A 21529-nucleotide genomic window follows, 5' to 3' on the forward strand; every position below is an offset into this window, starting at 1 on the left:
ATCCCACGACCACGATTTGCAGAGGAGCAGAGGTGTTATCACCAGTGTCCTGACTAATATTGTCGTTGTTCTCACATTGCTGTTTGTTGTGTGGAAATTGGCTGCTGTGCTTCCTACATTACAACAGTGATCGCAAATGCAAGTCTCTCTTTCCAATGGTCTGACAAATTTATCGCCTGTGGCAAAAATCATAGTATCGCTGAAAAGCCAACCAACTGCCAATCAATCAGCACTCCCTTCTCATTGATAAAATAAAATAAATTGCTGTTTCCTTTACAATTGTTGCAATCTGTCCCGCTGAGTGCCAGAAGAAAAGCTTCAACAGCATGTCTCTTTTTTCAGCAATAATCAAGATCGGTCCAACCAAATGCCGAAACATCATGGTGGCTTTCTGCACTGGTTGTCAAGGTAAAAGTTAGTTATATTGAAACCAGTGCTTATTTACTATTAATCACTGTATTCATTGGCAAACTAACTGCACAAAAACAGTGTTAGCTCTCTATCATTATCGTACTTCAGTGATCAATCAAGGTGACAATGGTAACTTAGTTGCTTGGCTGTGGCCTTGCATTGATATCACACCTTTCAATGTTTGGGACATCCTAAAACACTTCACAGCCAATCAAGTACTTTTCGAAGTGCAGTCACTTTTATAATCATAGAATCAGAGAATTTACAGTGCAGAAGGAGGCCATTCGGCCCATCGAGTCTGCACCGGTTCTTGGAAAGGGCACCCTACCCAAGCCCACACCACCCTATCCCCATATCCCAGTAACCCCACTCAACCAACACTAAGGGCAATTTTGGACACTAAGGGCAATTTATCATGGCCAATCCACCTAACCTGCACATCTTTGGACTGTGGGAGGAAACCGGAGCACCCGGAGGAAACCCACGCACACACGGGGGAACGTGCAGACTCCGCACAGACAGTGACCCAGCCGGGAATCGAACCTGGGACCCTGGAGCTGTGAAGCAATTGTGCTAACCACTATGCTACCGTGCTGCCAAATGTAGGAAACGTGGCAGCTTGTTTGTGTATAGCAAGCTCCCACAAACACCAACGATGTCAATATTCAGATTATCTTTCTTTTAGAAATATCTTTATTCAGGGCATTTTCACATCTATACACAAAATATCAGACAAAGAACACATCAAATAATAAACAGTCATAACTCTGCTGCCCTCCTGACACCAACACCCCGCCTTACTTCATTTTAACCCCCTACCCCTTTCCCCCCACCCTTGCTGACCCCGCATTCCTCCTTAAAGAAATTGATCAACTATTTCCACCTCCGAGTGAACCCCTCTACCGACCCCCACAGCGCGAACCTGACCTTGTCCAACCTCAGGAACTATGCCAGGTCGCTCACCCACACCCCTACCCGCAGCAGCTCCGAGTCCCCCCACCCCAACAAAATCCATCTCCGGGCTACCGGGGAGGCAAAGGCCAAGATGTCAGCCTCTCCCCCACCCTCCCAGACTCTCGGGTCTCCCGAAATCCCCAAATAGCGGCACCTCCGGACTCGGATGCACCCCCACACCCAGCACCTGGGGCATTACATCCGAAAACCGCTGCCGGAACCCTCTCAGCCTTGGACATGCCCAGAACAGGTGGATGTGATATGCGCCCCCCCCCCAACCCACCACCCATACCTATCCCCCACCCCCGCAAAGAACCTACCCATCCACATCACCGTCATATGAGCCCTATGTACCACCTTAAACTGGATGAGGCGCAACCTCGCCCAAGACAAGGGAGCGTTCACCTCCGCAAGGCCTCCCCCTCCCCTTCCAGCTCCTCCTCCCATTTCCCCTTAATATCTCTCATGGGGGCTCCCTCCCACTCCATCAATTCCTTTTGGACATCTGACACCTTCCCCTCGCTTATTTCATCCCTCAACAGCACCTTGTCCTGCAACCCCAGGGACGGCAGCCCAGGAAAGGACGACACCTCTCTCCTCACGAAATCCTGAACCTGCAGCCAACCTAAAGTCATTCCCCCTGAGCAACCCATACACTTGCTCCAGACATCGAGCCCCGCAAATCTTCCCCCTATAAACAAGTCCCCGAAGCGCTCGATCCCTGCCTGCTGCCGTCCCCTGAACCTCGCATCCAGCCCCGCAGAGCGGCACCCACACCAATGCACCCTCTAGCCCCAAATGCTGCCTCCACTGCCCCCACACCCTTAAGGCCGAACCACCTCTGGGAGCCAGCGCCAACAACAAAGCCCTCAAACTTGTTCCCCTACAGGACACCGCCTCCACCCGCCCCCAAATCGACCCTTCCTCCACAGCCCACTTTCACACCGTCGCAATATTCGCCACCCAGCAATAATTGATCATATTTGGCAATGCCAGCAGCACCCGCCCCCGTTCCAAGAAGCCCGCCACACCCACGGGGTCTTCTCCACCTACACAGCCTGGAAATCAGCACAATGACTTTCCGAAAGAATGACTTGGAGACAAAGATCGGCAGGTTCTGACACACGACCAGAAACTTAGGCATCACGGTCATTTTCATCGTCTGCACCAACCCAGCCAACGACAGCGGCAACATGGCCCACCCCTTAAAATCCACCTTCCTCCCCTCCACCAATCGGGCCAAGTTCCGTCTATGCAGCTGGGCCCAGCTCCACATCACCTGAATACCCAGATACCTAAAACCCGTCCCCACCACCCTAAACGGTAACTCTCCTGGTCTCCTTTCCTGCCCTCTGGCATTAATCGGAAACACCTCACTCTTTCCCATGTTCAATTTATATCCCTGAAACCGACCGAATTCCCCCACAATCTCCATAATACCCCTAGTGCTGCCCATTGGATCCGAGATATATAATAACAGATCACACACATATAGGGAAACCTTATGTTGCTCCCCCTCCCCGCTCAATCTCTCTCCAATCACTCGACGGCCTAAGCACGCCATTGCCAACGGCTCTATCTCCAAGGTGAAAAGCAACGGGGAGAGCAGACACCCCCACCTCATCACCTGATGTAGACCAAAGTACCCAAACTCCCTCGGTTCATCCGCACTGGCACCTTATACAGCAGCCAGACCCAATCCACAAACCTCAGCCCGAATCTGAACTGCCCCAGCACCTCCAACAAATACATCCACTCCACCCGATTAGAAGCCTTCTCTGCGTCCATTGCCACCACGACCTCGACCTCCTGCCCCTCCGAAGGCATCATGGTGACATTGTGTAGCCTCCGCACATTCGCCGGCACCTGCCTTCCCTTCATAAAACCCGCCTGATACTCGCCCTAACACCCCCTGCACACAGTCCTCGATCCGCGATGCAAGTGCCTTCGCCAACAGCTTGGCATCTACATTCAATAACAATATCGGGCAGTACGACCCACACTGCTCTGGGTCCTTATCTTCCTTTAGAATCAGGGAGATGGAAGCCTGCGACAATGTAGGCCTTCCCTGCCTGCGTTGCCCCTGATGCGCAATCAATTGCACAAAGACGCAGCTTGGGTACAACTGTGGCTTTATTACAGTCAGATGCGTGGCCTCCTGCTGCAGCTGGCGAAATGGCAGAGCAATGGAGGTCATGCATATTTATACAGTTCTTAGTGGGCGGAGCCAGCCGGCAGGGGCTACCGGCGAGCCTGTAGAGCAGGTCCTACCTTACATCCCCTAATACAGTGGTTCACCACATTCACCCCCTGTTAAAATGAGTCCGGCGGGGGGGGTGATGTGAAACTATATACAAATAGTGCAATTATGTACAGTCTTAAGAAGAAAAAGGTGATGCGACCATCACCACAAAAGGAAAAGTCCTTGTTGATGGTCTGGAGTCCGTCAAAGGTTCAGCCAGTCCGGTGCTTTGGTGTGTCGTTGGGAGAGGCGTAACGGTGGTGGCGAAGTCGGTGCTGGCGGTGGTGGAGGTGGCACCGATGGCGGTGGTGGCGATGCTGATGCTGGCCAGTCATCGGGGAACTCGGGGAGCGTGCCAAAGTCCTCTTCGTCCTCTTGTGCGGAAAGGGGGGGGGGTCAGTGTTGGCGGTGCGGTGGGAGGGGGGGGGCGCATGGGTGGGGGAGTGTGTTGGGATGGAACCTGACGGTGCCAGGATCCGGAATGAGAAAGTATCTTGACGGCCGTCGGGGAACTCAACGTAGGCATATTGAGGGTTGGCGTGGAGCAGGTGAACCCTGTCCACCAAGGGGTCCGCCTTGTGGAGTCGGACGTGCCTACAGAGAAGGAGCGGTCCTGGAGCAGCGAGCCAAGTCGGGAGCGACACCCCGGATGTGGACTCCCGATGGAAGGTAAAAACACATTCATGGGGTGTGTTATTAGTGGCGGTGCACAATAGTGACCGGATGGAGTGTAGAGTGTCAGGGAGGACCTCCTGCCAGTGAGAGGCTGGGAGGTTCCTGGACCGTAGGGCCAGCTGGACGGCCCTCCAAACCGTCCCATTCTCCCGTTCTACTTGCCCGTTTCCCCAGGGGTTGTAGCTGGTCGTCCTGCGGGAGGCTATACCCCTGCTGAGCAGGAACTGATGCAGCTCATCGTTCATGAATGAGGATCCCCTGTCACTGTGGATGTAGGCGGGGAAACCGAACAGAGCGAAGATGGTGTTGAGGGGTTTGATGACGGTGACAGACGTCATATCAGGGCATGGGATGGCGAAGGGGAATCTGGAGTACTAGTCGACCACACTGAGAATGTACGTGTTACGGTCGGTGGAGGGGAGGGGCCCTTTGAAATCCACGCTGAGGCGTTCAAAGGGGCGAGAAGCCTTCACCGGGTGCGCATGGTCCGGCTGGTAGAAGTGCGGCTTGCACTCTGCACAGACCTGGCAGTCCCTGGTGACTGTCCTTACTTCCTCGACGGAGTAGGGCAGATTGCGAGCCTTGACCGGATGGTACAATCGAGTGACCCCCGGGTGACAAAGGCAGTCGTGTAGGGCCCGGAGTTGGTCCACTTGTGCGCAGGCACATGTACCTCGGGAGAGGGCGTCTGGGGGCTCGTTGAGTTTACCGGGGCGATACAAAATCTCATAATTATAGGTGGAGAGCTCGATTCTCCACCGCAAGATTTTATCATTTTTGATCTTGCCCCGCTGTGTGTTATTGAACATGAAGGCTACCGACCGTTGGTCCGTAAGGAGAGTGAATCTCTTACAGGCCAGGTAATGCCTCCAATGCCGCACAGCTTGGAGGCACTCCTTTTCGACGGATGAGTGTCGAATTTCAGAGGCATGAAGGGTGCGGGAAAAGAATGCCACGGGTCTGCCTGCCAGGTTTAGAGTGGCGGCAAGGGCGACATCTGAAGCGTTGCTTTCTACTTGGAAAGGCAGTGACTCATCCACTGCGCGCATCCCGACCTTGGCGATGCCTGCTCTGATGCGGGCGAAAGCATGTTGGCCGTGAGAGGGAATTGGGTGGACTGAATGAGTGGGCGGGCCTTGTCCGCATAGTTTGGGACCCACTGAGCGTAGTAGGAAAAGAACCCGAGGCAGCGTTTGAGGGCCTAGGGGCAGTGGGGGATAGGGGCAGTGGGGGAGGGGAAGCTCCATGAGGGGGCGCATGCGGTCGGGGTCGGGCCCGAGAAGTCCGTTTTGGACTACATAACCGAGAATGGCTAACCGGGTCGTGCTGAACACACACTTCTCTTTGTTATAGGTCAGGTTGAGAAGTGGCAATGCGGAGGAATTTATCGAGGTTGGCATCGTGGTCCTGCTGGTCATGGCTGCAGATGGTGACATTATCTAAGTACGGAAGGTGGCCCGCAAACCGTACTGGTCCATCTCTCTTTGGAAGACCGAGGCCCCATTTGTGACGCCGAAAAGGACCCTAAGGAAGTGGTAGAGGCGACCGTCCGCCTCGAAGGCAGTGTATGGCCGGTCCGACTTCTGGATGGGGAGCTGGTGGTAGGTGGATCTCAGGTCAATTGTTGTGAAGACCCAGTACTGTGCAATCTGATTGACCATATCAGATATGCGTGGGAGGGGGTACGCGTCGAGCTGCGTGTACCGATTGATGGTCTGGCTGTAGTCCACGACCATCATGTGTTTCTCCCCAGTTTTAACCACTACGACTTGGGCTCTCAAGGTGCTGTTGCTGGCCTCGATAAGACCCTTCTTAATCAGCCACTGAACTTCGGACCTGATGAAGGTCTTGGCCTGGGTGCTGTACCGTCTGCTCCTGGTGGCAACGGGCTTGCAATCCGCAGTTAGATTGGCAAAAAGGGAGGGGGGATCGACCTTGAGTGTCGCGAGGCCGCAAACGGTAAGGGGGGGTAAGGGCCCGCCGAATTTGAGGTTGAGGCTCTGGAGATTGCACTGGAAGTCCAGGCCCAACAGGAGAGCAGCGCAGAGATTAGGAAGGACATAGAGACGGAAGTTACTAAATTCTATGCCCTGGACAGTGAGGGTGACTGTACAGAAGCCTCGGATCGGGACGGAGTGGGATCTGGAGGCTCGGGAGATCCTTTGATTGGCAGGATGGACCACGAGGGAACAGCGCCTTACCGTATCTGGGTGAACGAAGCTTTCGGTGCTCCCGGAGTCCAGCAGGCACGAGGTCGCGTGGCCGTTGATTTTCACCGTCGGCGACGCGGTAGCCAGGTTGTGCGGACGAGATTGGTCCAGCGTCATCGAAGCGAGCTGCGGGTAGGCGTCGGATGCTTCAGGTGGCGAACGTGTGCGGTTCCGATCTCGGGATGTCGGGAGACCCCGTTGTGGACAAGATAGCGGCACCCATGGTGCGCACATTGCGGGGTCAGGACAAGATGGCGCGCCCATGGTGCGCACATTGCAGGGTCGGGACAAGATGGCGCGCCCATGGTGCACACATTGCGTGGTCGGGACAAGATGGCTGCGCCCATGGTGCACACATTGCGGGGTCGGGGCAAGATGGCGGCGCCTATGATGCGTACATTGTGGGGTCGGGACAAGATGGCGGCGCCTATGATGCGTACATTGTGGGGTCGGGACAAGATGGCGGCGCCTATGGGGTGCACATGGCCGAAGGGGGACAAGATGGCGGCGCGCATTGGTCGCACATGCCCGAGGAGAAGAAGATGACAGCTCCCATTGTGCATTTGGCATGGGGTAGGGGGCGATAGCGGGCACGATCGCAGCGACTGCGCGGGCCTGGCACACAGTCGTGAAGTGGCCCTTTTTACTGCAGGCTTTACAAACGGCAGTGCGGGCTGGGCAGTGTTGGCGGGGGTGCTTCTGCTGACCGCAGAAGTAGCAGCGGGAACCCCAGGGGTGCGCGGAACAGCGGCGGCGCAGGCGCATTGGGAAGGCAGGGCCCCGGCTGAGGAGGTCATCGACGGGGTCCAGGAGGGTTAGGAAGGGGTAGAAGGGTGGGCAGCGCGGCGGGAGAGGTACGATTGTACGTTACGGGATGCGACCATCATGGAGAGCGCCAAGGTTTTCGTCTCCGCCAGTTCGAGCGTGGCCCCTTCCAGCAATCGTTCTCGGATGCGGTCCGACGCAATCCCCGTCACGAAGGCATCGCGCCTGAGGAGATTCGCATGTTCAGCGGCCGTAATGGCCTGACAGTCACAGTCCCCGACGAGTGGGATTAGGGCGCGCCAGAAGTCTTCGATGGACTCACCAGGTAGTTGCGAGCGGGTGGTGAGTACATGCCTGGCGAAGAGCGTGTTCGCCTTCTGAGCGTAGTGTTCCTTAAGGAGTTCCATTGCTTTTGTGTAATTCGTGGCGTCTTGGATCAATGTGAACACACTGGAGCTCAGTCTGGAGTACAGGACGTTTATCTTCTGAGCCTCCGTTGGCTCGGGGTCCACAGCCTTGATGTAGGCCTCAAAACATGCTCGCCAGTGAGTAAAGTCTTTTCTGGCGTCGGGCGAGTGCGGATCCAGCTGCAGGCGATCGGATTTGATTCTGATATCCATTCTGTGGAAAACCTGACTGCAGTAAATTGATGCGCAAATTGCACAAAGACGCAGATTGGGTACAACTGTGGCTTTATTGCAGTCAGATGCGTGGCCTCCTGCTGCAGCTGGCGAAATGGCACGGCAATGGAGGGCATGCATATTTATACAGTTCTTAGTGGGCGGAGCCAGCCGGCAGGGGCTACCAGCGAACCTGTAGTGCAGGCCCTACCTTACATCCCCTAATACAGTGGTTCACCACAGCCCCTATACCATCCATCACGTCCTTCAACCCAATAGGGGCTCCCAGCCCTGGACCAGTCCCTCCTCCATCTTGGGAAACTCCACTTATCCAGAACCACCGCACCCCCTCCTCCCCTACTCTTACAGCCTCCTGTAAAAGGCCTCAACTACCCCATCCATCCTCTCCGGGTCCATGATTACCTTACCATTGTCATCCCTCACTCCACCAATCTCCTTCGCTGCTGCCTTCTTCCTCAACTGATGGGCCAACATCTTACTCGCCTTTTCCCCATATTCATACACTGCCCCTCTGGCCCTCCGCAACCATCTCACCACCTTCCCCGTAGAGACTAGCCCAAACTCCATCTGGAGCCTCTGCCTCCCCTTCAACAACCCTGCCTCCGGCACCTCCCAGTACCTCCTGTCCACCCTCAAAATCTCATCTACCAGCCTCGAACTCCCCTCACGCTCCACCTTCTCCCTGTGCGCCCAAATCGAAATAAACTCCCCTCTCACGACAGCCTTGAGTGCCTCCCACAACATGGCGGCTGTGACCTCCCCTGTGTCGTTTAACTCCACATAGCCCTGAATGGCAGCCCCCACCCACTCATACACCCCCTCATCCACCAACAGCCCCACGTCTAGCTTCTACTGTGGCCATTGGACCTCCCACTGAGCCACCCGCAAAATTCAACCACTGCGGCGCGTGGTCAGGAAACCACAATCGCCGAATACTCCGTCCACCCTCACCAGCAACGCCTTGTCCATCACAAAAAAGGCAATCTGGGAGTACATCTGGTGCACATGGGAGAAGTATGAAAGCTCCTTCGACCTCGGCCTCCCAAACCTCCACAGGTCCACCACCCCCATGGGCTCCATGAACTCCTGCTCTCGCCACTGCCGACACCCTCGACGACTTGGGACTCGACCAGTCCAAACGTGGACCCAGGACAGCACTGAAATCACCCCCCATAATCAACCGATGCGAGTCCAAGTCCAGAATCTTCCCCAAAACCATAATGCTCCCCACCTCGAATGCCACCCTCTTATTGACCAGTACCGCCATCCTTTCGCCTTCATATTCAATCCCGAATTAAACACCTGTCCCACCCATCCCTTTCTCAGCCTTGTCTGATCCTCCCCCACTTCAGATGCACCTCCTGCAAAAACGCCCCCTCTACCTTCAGACTCCTCAGGTGCGTGAACACACGCGACCGTTTAACCGGCCCATTCAGCCCCCTCACGTTCCATGTGACCAGCCTGGTCAGGGTCTCCCCACACCCTTCCCCTGCCGATCAGCCATTCCCCTTTATTGAGCCAGCCCCTCCAGGCCTGTCCTCAGATGTTCACCACCATTCATCCCTTCCCAACTCCGCTACATCAACCACACCCTTGTCAGCAACCCTACCCCTCCCATTCCCCCCCCTCCCCCCCCCGATCTTCAAACGATAAACCAACCCCATCCCTCATTCCCCTCACACCTCCCTCCTGGCAACCGCCCACTTCACTCCTGCTGACCAGCCCACTCAGCTAGCACCCAGCCAAGGCCTCCAACTTATCCTCTTCCCTTCAGCTCTTCCCTTGATCCTCCCAACTGCAAAAAACAAAGGTAACAAAAGGCACACTCACCATCACTGCTCCCACACCAAGACCTGCCTTGAATTACCCACCCCCATGCACTTTACAAAGCACATAAATCTCCTCCAAAGTTCAATGTCCTCATGCTCCTCCCAGTCTATTATCCCTCATAAAGTCCGTCGCCTCCTCCGGCCTGTCAAAATAGAGCTCCGGTTTCTGGAATGTCATCCACAGGCGGGCCAGGTACAAAACGCCAAACCCAAACTTCACCCTCTTCTTAAAGAGGGCAGCATTTATCGGGTTGAACCCGGCCCTCCTCCTCGCCAGCTCCACACCCAGGGCCTGGTAGACCTGCGTCTCACTCCCTTCCCAGGTATACTTCTTGGTCTGCCTCGCCCATTGTCGGATCTTCTCCTTATCCAGAAAGTGATGCAGCCGCACTAACATCGCCCTTAGCGTCTCCCCCACCTGTGGCCTCCTCCTCAGTGCCCTGTGCGCTCAGTCCACCTCGAGAGGCAGGTCAAAGGCCCCCTCCCCCACCAATGTCTCCAGCATACTCGCCACGTACTCAGTGGCCTCCGCACCTTCAATGCCTTCAGGCATCCCAACAATTCTCCTGGAGAGGATTTGCCTCCTGGGCGGTTCTCCAGGTCCTCCACCTTCTCCCTTAGCCTCTTCTGGCTTTCCTGCATCATTCCCAACTCCACGACCAACGAGCCACCTGCTCCTCATGCTCCCCCACTGCCTGCTCCACTTTGTGAATCGCCCAGCCCTGGGACTCCAGCCTCTGCCCGACTCGCTCAATCCCAGATCTCAGCGGCTCCACCACCTTGGCCAGGTCCTCCTGGGCCCTTTTTCCTCTGCTGATGAAATTTGGTCTTCAGGAACTCCACTAGCTGCTCCATCAACATTTGGTGGGCAGCATGCCCCCCTTACCCTCCGCCATCTTTACCTGTGGTGCACCATGAAAACCCTTATGCTCTAACTCTTCTCTCTCGGAACGCTGCTCATCTGCTGATCCATGCACCAGCCTCACCTTCCCTGGGCACTCCTGCAGCTTTTGCCCTCAATACCACACCCTTCAGGCAGGGAAAGACCAAGAAAGATCCACCCTGAGCGGGAGCCACCAAATGTGCAACCACTCACTCCATGGCCGGAAGTCATATTCAAATTATCTTAATGATGTTAGTTGAGGGATATGTTGGCCTGGTCACCAGGAAAATATTTTTGTTCTCTTTCCCATAGGATCTTTTATTTCCACCTGCCAGGGCACAGCAGCTTTAAAAAAAATAAAATTTAGAGTACCCAATTCATTTTTCTTCCAATTAAGGGGCAATTTAGCCTGGCCAACCCACCTATGCTGCACATCTTTGGGTTGTGGGGACGAAACCCTCTCAAACACGGCGAGAATGCGCAAACTCCACACGGACAGTGACCCAGAGCCGGGATCGAACCTGGGACCTCGACGCCGTGAAACTGCAGTGCTAACCACTGCGCCACCGTGCTGCCCTGGCACAGCAGCTTTAATATGGCATGTAAAATACAGCGCCTCTGACAGGGCAGACTCCCTCATGAATGCCACCTTGCCATTGATGTTCAGACCCTGAGGGAGAATGAATGAAAAAAATTGAAACATTGGGTTTTTAATGCCGGGGAAACTTTGCAAAACTTTTTTTTCTACGGGGTTTAAGAGGATCAGGTAGCGTCCATGGCAGTAACTAGACATGATTTGTGAATGGACTAGGCTGTGATGGATAATCTATTGTTTTGCTGCCTGGTGTCTGTTTCTCTATTGCCTTATGGGATTAAACGTTCCAACAAGTGGAAGATCTGAATTATAGTATTGATGAAAGCTCTCACTCAAAGAGCTCAATCTTATCGTAAACCGTGACATTTATGTTTATGACTCATTTCCTTAGCTGAATGAAATCTGGTACACACATACCCTGAGAACAGTGTGTCACTGAGGACTGGATAGAAGGATAGCAATACCGTTCACTTGGAGCTGAACAAATCATGGTTTATATTTGGAACCAGGAATCCCTCTGAATATTTTAAAAATGAAAGAAATCCCAAGTGTAGAAATGATGAAACTGGATTTGTTGTTGAAATCCGATATTCCGCGGCAGGACATGGAAGATAATCAGGGGCCAGATGTAATGATAAAGAGGGAAGGCTGACACACACTCAGCAACTCAGGCAGCGGAGAGAGAATCTGAGATAAAGTTTGATGCCGATACCGGTTTGTCAGAACTGGGAAAAGTTAGAGATTTGACCATTGCACAGATTTTAAACGTCCGTGGAGCAGAGAAAGAGGGAGGGGAGGAAAGAACAAAGGGGAGGTTCTGTGGTGGGCTGGAGGGTAGGAGAGGTTAAATGGTCAAAGTGATCCTGGTGCAAAGGCAAAAGCAGATGGTAATTGGATGACCTTGACCTTGGTGTAGAGGGCACAATCTCAAATTCGCAGTTGACCATAAGACCATAAGACATAGGAGCAGAATTAGGCCACTCGGCCCATCGAGTCTGATCCTCCATTCAATCTTGGCTGATATTTTCTCATCCCCATTCTCCTGCCTTCTCCCCATAACCCCTGATCCCCTTATTAACCAAGAACCTATCTATCTCGGTCTTAAAGCCACTCAGTGATTTTACCTCCACAGCCTTCTGCGGCAAAGAGTTCCACAGATTCACCACCTGCTGGCTGAAAATATTCCTCCTCATCTCTGTTTTAAAGGATCGTCCCTTTAATCTGAGATTGTGTCCTCTGCTTCTAGTTTTTCCCCCAAGTGGAAACATCCTCTTCACATCCACTCTATCCAGGCCTCGCAGTATCCTGTAAGTTTCAATAAGATCTCCCCTCATCCTTCTAAACTCCAACGAGTACAGATCCAGAGTCCTCAACCGTTCCTCATACGACAAGTTCTTCATTCCCGGGATCATTCTTGTAAACCTCCTCTGGACCCTTTCCAAGTCCAGCACATTCTTCCTTAGATACTGGGCCTAGAACCGCTCACATTACTCCAAATGGGGTCTGACCAGAGTCTTATCTAGCCTCAGAAGTACATCCCTGGTCTTGTATTCTAGCCCTCTTGACATGAATGCTAACATTGCATTTGCTTTCTTAACTGCCGACTGAACCTGCACATTAACCTTAAGAGAATCATGAACAAGGACTCCCAAGTCCCTTTGTGCTTCTGATTTCTGAAGCATTTTCCCATTTCGAAAATAGTCTATGCCTAAATTCCTCCTTCCAAAGTGCATAACCTCACACTTTTCCACATTGTATTACATTTGCCACTTCATTGCCCACTCTCCTAGCTTGTCCAAATCCTTCTGCAGCCTCCTTGCTTCCTCAATACTACCTGTCCCTCTACAGAACTTTCTATCGCCTGCAACCTAGCAACAGCGCCTTCAGTTAGAATCATAGAATCATAGAATTTACAGTGCAGAAGGAGGCCATTTGGCCAATCGAGTCTGTGCCAACCCTCCAAAAGAGTATCCTACCTAGGCCCACTCCCCCGCCCTACCCACAACCCCAACTAACCTGCACAACTTGGGACACTAAGGGACAATTTAGCATGGCCAATCCACCTAACCCGCACATCTTTGGACGGTGGGAGGAAACCGGAACACCTGGAGGAAACCTACGCAGACACGGGGAGAAAGTACAAACTCCACACAGACAGCCACTCGAGATCGGAATCGAACCCAGGTTCTTGGCACTGTGAGGCAGCTGTGCTAGCCACTGTGCCGCCGTGCCGCCCCTTTCTCTTTTAAAGTCAGCACAGGGGTTCTCAATAAAACTGGATGAAAGTGCAAATGATTCAGATTGTGTAACCGTGCTAGTTTATGTTAGATATGTTTGGCGCAATGGATTTTTTGAGGATTTGCTATGCTGCCTGACATTACCAACCAGCATGACTGGCACACAGATTTTTGAAGCATTGAATAGTTATGTGGTTGGAAAGTGCGGGATAGACTGGCATCATTGCAGAGGAATCACCAGTGATGGGGCACCCAACATGACTGGGAAAACAGAAGAGTTATAATAAGGATTAAGGAGGTAGCTGGTCAGGACATGGTGTTTGAAATCATTGTTTTATTCACCGTGAGGCATTGGCATCAAAAGGAATTCCATCCGATCTTGAAGTGGGGCTGAAAGGAATTGTGAAGTTGTGAGTTTCACTAAACGCAGCACACTCAATACCAGACTTTTTGAGGCTCTGTGTTCCGATGTGGGAGCCAAGCACACACATTTATTGTTCCACACAGGGGTATGTTGTCAAGGGGTTGGGCACTCATCAGAGTTTATGAACGGAGGTATGAAATCCACACTTTCCACCTTGAGAAATCATCCTCTCTGACTGATTTGTTTGGTGATGAAACTTGGATGCTAACTATGTCTTAACTTGCAGACATCTTTTCAATTCTAAACTAACTGAACCTCAAATTGCAAGGGAAGGATGATCATTGCTTTGAAGAAATTGGCAATGAAGAAATAGATGCTTTCCAAAGGTTTGGCTAGTGTGAGTACAAAGCCAAAACTACGTCATGTTCCCCACACTGCTTACGACACATTGAAAAAACAGTCTTAATAAGGGAACTGTCAATAGATTGGCAAGCCTTATTCAGTTGCATCTGGCTGCACTGATCAGTAGTTTTTGTCGCTACTTTCCAGAGAAGTTTCAGATTTTGAAAGAGGAGGCGGTGAAAAATCCTTTTGAGTTTGAGAGCCCAGAGTCAATTTGTAACTTACAGCTGACTCCAAATGAAGAGATTGAATTCTGTGCCCCCCTGTAAAAGCACAGTGAAACACATTAAAATAAGTCCATGAGGCTGTCAGCAATCTGGAGTAGCGTCTCTGACGAGTATCCAGTGCTGAGTAAAACAAGCATTTTGTTGCTATTGCTCTTCACATTGCGAAGTTGGATTTTCCGTTCTCACAAAGATAAAGTCAGCACAAAGGAACCAGCTGATTTTGACATCTGATATGCACATTGCCCTCTCCTCTTGTGAACCTGATTGGAGTGAGATCATGAGGGCCAACCAGGCTCACTTGTCGCATTAAAGGTGAGCGAAAATGGTATGTCGTGAAGATTGGCCAGCGTGGGTCACAAAGGTCAGCTGGCGGTGGGTAGCGAATGTCGGCCAGTGTTAACTTACCCTTGCAGCCAAGTGGAGATCATTGGTCTTCTTCTGACATTGGACAGTGGTCCTCCACGTCACGTTTCCCGAACCGATGGCCGCTGCCACTGCCTCCCAGGTGGCATTGCCGGCCCTGTTGCTGGACCTCTGCCCACCTCGGAGAAATAGGGTGTCCCGTCTCGCCTCCACGTCGTCCAGCAGCATGGCCAGGTTGGTGTTCACAAAGCGTGGAGCAGATCTATGAGGTGCCATGATGATGCGTTGCCTGGGAGTGAATTCTGAGGGAGCGTTTATGACCAGCTCCCCCTTGTTAGCGGGGAGCTGCCGAGTGTGGTTCTGGCGAATCAGCTGACGGGGTAGCCAGTTCCATCGTGAAGCGCGTGGAGGATCATTTAGGGCTGGAGGAGTTCATATAGATAGGAAGGGATGTGTTCATTAAAGAATTAACAAACAGGAATGAGAGATTTTGATTGCCGGATTTGGGGAAACTGGGACCAGTGTAGGCCAGTGGGCAAAGGGAATTATAAACTTCACAAGACATAATAGAGGCATTTTAGCAGTGCTCGCTTTGGCCAGTTTAGCAAATGTGCACACTCTGACCTTTGATTTTCCATCCATTCAGTGCTGGAAGTGCTGAGGTGTAACATTTCTTTTTATACAAGTGATTAAGCAGCGCAGCCCAAGGTAATAAATCCCAGTTTGCCACTTGTCCAATTTATCATTGAGTAACTTTTCCAAGGACAGCAATATAATCAGCAGCAATTGAAAGGTCGATTTTCTTGGGGAAATTACACTGTCAGGTTACTAAGTACAATGCCTTCACAAACATTTTTTAGCTCTTAATTATAGAAAACATCCCTGAGCTTCTTCAACAAGCTCCAGAAAGTTTCATTTTTTTGTTATCCTAGAATCTCTGCAGTGCAGAAGGAGGCCATTCGGCCCATCGAGTCTGCACCATCCCTCGGAAAGAGCATCGTATTCAGGCCCACTACCCTGCCCTATCCTCGTAACCCCACCCATCCTTTTGGACACTAAGCGGCAATTTAGACTGTGGGAGGAAACGCCTGCAGGCTCGGGGAGAAGGTGCAAACTTCACACAGACAGTCACCCAAGGCTGGAATTGAATCTGGATCCCTGGCGCTGTGAGGCAGCAGTGCTAACCACTGGGCCACCGTGCCATTTTGGTAGTGATTGGGGGCTTTAACACTGTGGCAAAAAAGGAGAGAGAGAAAAGATGCCTTGATATAGCACCGTTCACATCCCAAAGGGCTTCACGTTTAAGTGCCATTCCTAATGCAATGTAGGGCAATGCAGTGGGGAAATTCTGCACAGCAAGATCCCAAAAGACCAAGTAATCCCGTTTTATGGGGCTAGTTCAGGGTTAAAGGTTTGCTAGGACAACTGGAGATTTCCCCAGCTCTTCCTCTAATAGTGCTGTGCGATCTTCTACATCCAGCAGAGTGGTTAGATGGAGCCTTGGGTTCATGTCCCAGCCAAATAAGGTCATGCAGACAGGGCAGCACTCCTTCATTTCACTCGAGGCCAGCCCACATCATGTGATCAAGTTTATGGATCACCACAGTTTCCTGACATTTGTGCCGCTGGCCGGGGGGCGGGGGGGGGGGGGGGGTGCTTCTGCCAGAGCTGGGGGGGGGGAGTAGCAGGGGATGGCCAGGCGGTGGGCCATGGGGTTGTGGTGGGTGAGCTCGGAACACCGTTGCCGTGGACTGAAAGGCAGTCATGCAGCTGCGCATGCTGCTGACGGCCCATTCTGAACTTAGGGCCACGGGTCGTATCGGTGCCCCCCCCCCTCACCCCCCAGGCCAACCCCCCTAGGTGCCCTCTGGTCTCAGCTGACCCATCAGCCAGCATATGGGCGCGCCCCAACGTAATCAGCGCCATCTTGTTGGCTGGGATGGTGTGTGTGGGGAGTGAAGCGCGCATATGTGGCTGCAGCTTTTCGGGCTTCCCGAGTGTCAATCATGAAACCCGGTGAATCCGGCACCGTTTCACATTGGAATCAATTGTGTTCCACATGCAGCCAGTGCTAGCCCCTCCGCAGTCGCTGAATCGGTCCAGGTGCGGCGCCAGCCTTGCTGTCGTGGAAGTCCATGAACCCTGCCCCAACGTCAACACTTTGTCTCAGGAACGGAGAATCCAGCCTTTAATTAAGAAACAATTAAATTCACCCAACAAAAACTTGAACTAGTCACGAAGTCAAAGTTGCCTGACTCTGACATGACAGGATGGTGACCTGGAGGGTACATGTAGGGGGTTCACTGGAGATTTGTTGCTAGCCAGATTTTGTAGACTCCGGAGTACGGGCCATGTGTCAACCTCCACAAGTGGGCTCGATGCCAAGATTGAGATCAGGGAGCTGAAAGCCTGAGCAAGGGCTACAACTGGCTGAAGATGTAAAAGTCATTGTCCTAAGTGTATTGAGTGTACCTTTCTGTTAAATAAACGTTCAAAACTTCACTATGCTTTGATTTGGCTGGTTAAGTCTCACCTGAACAACCGCAGATTTATTCAGTCACTTCCTGGCAATTGCAGTGACTGAAATTCAATTACCAGCAAATCAAGTTATAGACATCAGCTAATGTTTCAGGAAGACTGGATTTGCTTCCCCCTGTCACAAAGGGAGTTGTGCAACAATGCAGAGTACAGCAAGTATTTAACGTCTGGATGCATTCTGCTCTATACTATGCTGCGTCATTAGGACTAGTTACAAAGGAGTGTTTGAAAGGATGCTGTCACTGTTTGGGATTGTTAACCTGGATCTCCCAATCAGCAGTAATTAATTACCAATGGAAACCCATTGGAACAAACAAAAGTTGAAACAATGCTGATCAGAAAGTGCAGACCACCATGCGCGCGTCATGTGCGTCTAGCGACACGTCACAAGGTTTCAGCAATTGAAAGCACTGTGAGTTGTAAAAATATACCATTGATTTTCAGTCCCCTCTGGCATGAATCATACTTATCAGTTGCAGCACCTGGAATGCCTCTCACCATCTGGGGGGGGGGGGGGGGGGGAACTTCAGGTTTAATCTAAATGAGTCAGACCAATTCTAAATCATTTTCATGAGTCCTTTGGTAAACTGCAAATTTCAATTCTCAAATCAAGCAACACTATTCCTTTTCTCACATTTACAAAGTGTCTTGGCAGATTTCTACTAAATGACTTTAGAAAACAAATTGGATCATTATTGCAGTCCATGCTGCATTAAAGGGGGACCCCTGTGTGATTAAAGTACAATCACACATAGGATATAGGCGCCACTGACAAGATCAGCATTTACCATCCATCCCTAATGGCATTTGAGACTGTGCTGGTCAGGCAGCCTTCTTGAACCGGTGCAGCCCATGTGCTGATTGTCAATGTATCGGCAATTGCATTGTTTTACAATTACATTGATAAATTAATTGCATTGTCAAATCAATTGCATGGTTAAGGACAGGTGATAAGCATTGGCTCTCCCATAAATGGACGCACGTTTTGATTTAATGTTTTAAGTTTCCTTCACGATTTGCCTTTTTTGACGATGCAGTGTCCCATTAAGGGGCTGCTCTTTTAATTTGTCCCTTAGTTTATTTGATTTGGTTTAATTGGTCGACCGTTTTGCTCAAAAAGAGTAATGGACACAACTGGATCGGTGGGGTGTGGGAGGAATTGAAGAGTGTGTTGTTCTGCTGTGCTGTCCTGACAGCTAACCTGCCTGAGATAAAAGATTAGCTTTGGAACTCATTCTTTCACCACATTCTTTTATTGGAATTAGCACTGACCGTACTTTGTTGTGGAAGGTTCGTGCAACTAAGTGGCTTGCTAGGCCATTTCAGGGAGAGTTAAGAGTCAATCACATTGTGGTTGGAGACACATGTAGGCCAGAGTAGGTGTGATTGGCAGATTTCCTTCCTTAGAGGGGCTGGTTTAGCACACTGGGCTAAATCGCTGGCTTGTAAAGCAGACCAAGCAGGCCAGCAGCACGGTTCGATTCCCGTACCAGCCTCCCTGAACAGGCGCCGGAATGCGGCGACTAGGAGCTTTTCACAGTAACTTACTTGAAGCCTACTCGTGACAATTAGCGATTTTTTTCCTTTTTTTTTTCTTTTTTCTAAAGGACATTGGATGCGATTTAACGGGAAAAACAGTGTCCCGTTTTGGGCATGCTTAGCAGGCTGTTTCTTGGCACCTCCAGAGCCGAGAACAACCCCACTAACAAACGGGACTCTGGTTTTTTTGGCCTTGGCAGGGATCCCCCCACCGAGGCCGAACTTTCCTTCATTTGCTGCACTGTCAAGCTCAGAGCTTCAGCGCAGGAAGCGATCCGGGCACCGTTTTGAAATGGCCCAATCCCCGTCCGGGGCAATCTGGCACCCGGGCACTGGCACTGCCACCAGGGCACTGCCAGTGCCAGATTGGCAGTGCCAAGGTGCCTGGATGGCAACGGGAGTGTCTGGGTACCACCCTGCCCATAGCCAGGCCAATTAATCCAGGTCTCTGAACTATTAGATCAGTAACAAAATCTCGATGCCACTGTACCCAACAAATTCATTATGATCAAGGCTAAATAGTTGGCTCAATTCAATGTCGAGTGACCAATTCCACAAGTGACTCCACTTGCTGTTCAAAGGCTGTTTACTGGCCCCACAAATGACAGCATGTGAATTGAAACTAAAGGGTCAAATTATGAAGATAGGCCCCAATGGTTTGTATGCTTGTACTCCCATGGGTATCAAGGATCAAATATTGAACTAATTGGAGTGTTTTCAAGAGTTTGACTGGTTTGTCTTTAGCTACCCTTCGCCTCTGATGTGTTGAAGGAGTCCAGAACAACGAGGTGGGCAGGAACATAACTTTCAACATAGATCTAGGCCATTCACGGTTGATGTCAAGAAACATTGCCACACAAAGGAGGGTGGAAAATAAAACTCTCCCCTGGCCCTCTCAAAGAGTCGTTGAAGCTGGAGGGTCAATTGAAAATTTCAAAACGGAGATTGATGAGAGTTTTGTTGGATAAGGCTCACTGTACCAAGGTGAGATGTTGGAGTTAAGACCCAAATCAGCTGTGGTCTAACTGAATGGTGAATTAAGCTCAAAGGCCTTCTCCTGTTTATGTAACAAATCATTTGCCCTATTGCAGCGAGTCTGTAGCTTAGTGGTAGCAATCCTTTTTTTTTAAATGTTTTTATTCAGGTTTTTCATTTTAAGCAATACAAAATAAACAAGTCTGTGTAGACCAGGTACAGTTTACAAAAGCCAAGCATTGGCGATAACCCCCAAGACCCTTACCAACACCAACACCCAACACCCCCCCCCCCCCCCCCCCGTCAATTTTATTTTATTTTAAAATATTTTTGTTGAATTTTTACATCTGTACACTGGACAATTTTGTCACTGTTGCCTGTATGGCTTTGTTGGGGGGGGCCCTCTGGTCCCCATCCGTGTCCCCTCCTCCCTCCCTTGTTCCTATCTGTCCTCATTGCCCCCCCCCCCTCTCTCCTTATCCACTATTGGCCTCTTGGAACAGGCTGATGAATTAGCGGTCGTAACCCTGCACCTGAATGATAATGAGAGAACAATTGAACAATCTGTATCTTTGTGGTATTAGGAGATGAATATTGGCCCAGCAGCAATTTGCTCCACTCCTTTTTTTTCATTTGTTGATGGGGTGTGGGCGTCACTGGCCGGGCAAGCATTTATTGCCCATCTCTGAGGGCATTTCAGGGTCTACCAGATTGCTGTGGGTCTGGAGTCATATGTAGTCACAAGGATGACAGAGGTTCCCTAAAGGGCAGGAACAAGATGGGTTTTTATGACAATCAACAATGGTATCATGGTTTTTTAATTCCAGATTTTTTCAATTGAATTCACCATCTGCCATGGTGGGATTTGAACGGGAATCCCCAGAGCATCACCCTGTGTCTCTGGCTTACCAGTCCAGTGACTATACCACTACCCCACTGCCACCCCTTTGTTTCAACTGTGACTCAATTAGTAGCACTCCTGCCTCTGACTTGCAAGGTTCCAGGTTCAAGTCCCATCCCAGGGCTTGAGTCCAAAAATTGAGGCTGACACTCCAGTGTAGGACTGAAGGAGTGCCGCACTATTGAGGGTGCTGGTTTTTAGCTGAGATGTTAAACTAAGGCCCCATTTGCCTGTTTGGTCGGATGTAAGAAATCGCATGGTCCATTTTTTTTGAAGAGGAGGAGGAGGAGAGCAATTACTGGTCGGTATTTTTCCTTCAATCAACATGATCGATCATCTGGTCATTATCAGATTTTTGCTTTTGGGGGTGTGCATCTTGGCTGCCTCATTTCCCACATGATAACAGTGACTAAAAAGTACTTCAAAGCACTGAGGTGACTGGTGATCATGTAAAGCACAAAATAAATCCTAGTCTGTCTTCCTTTCCCTTCCAAATTGAGGCTGTGGTGTCTATCAAATCCACCTGAGAGGCGAGGTGGGACTTTGGTTTAACGTGTCACCTCCAGCGTTTTCCTGCACAAACACCGGAATAGACTGGTCCTTTGGGGAAACTGACCCGTAGGAAGCAAGTTAATCCTGGGTGAGTCGAGGCCGTCATAGCAGAAATAGCACAAGGATGCTCAAAGTGAGTCAGCAATGCTCACCGCCTGCACACGCTCGCCGGACAGATCCAATGCCACATGCCAAAGGCTCTGAAAATGAAAGGAATAATTAAGAA

The sequence above is a fragment of the Scyliorhinus torazame genome, chromosome 17 (assembly GCF_047496885.1).
Source record: "Scyliorhinus torazame isolate Kashiwa2021f chromosome 17, sScyTor2.1, whole genome shotgun sequence".
Taxonomy (NCBI): domain Eukaryota; kingdom Metazoa; phylum Chordata; class Chondrichthyes; order Carcharhiniformes; family Scyliorhinidae; genus Scyliorhinus; species Scyliorhinus torazame.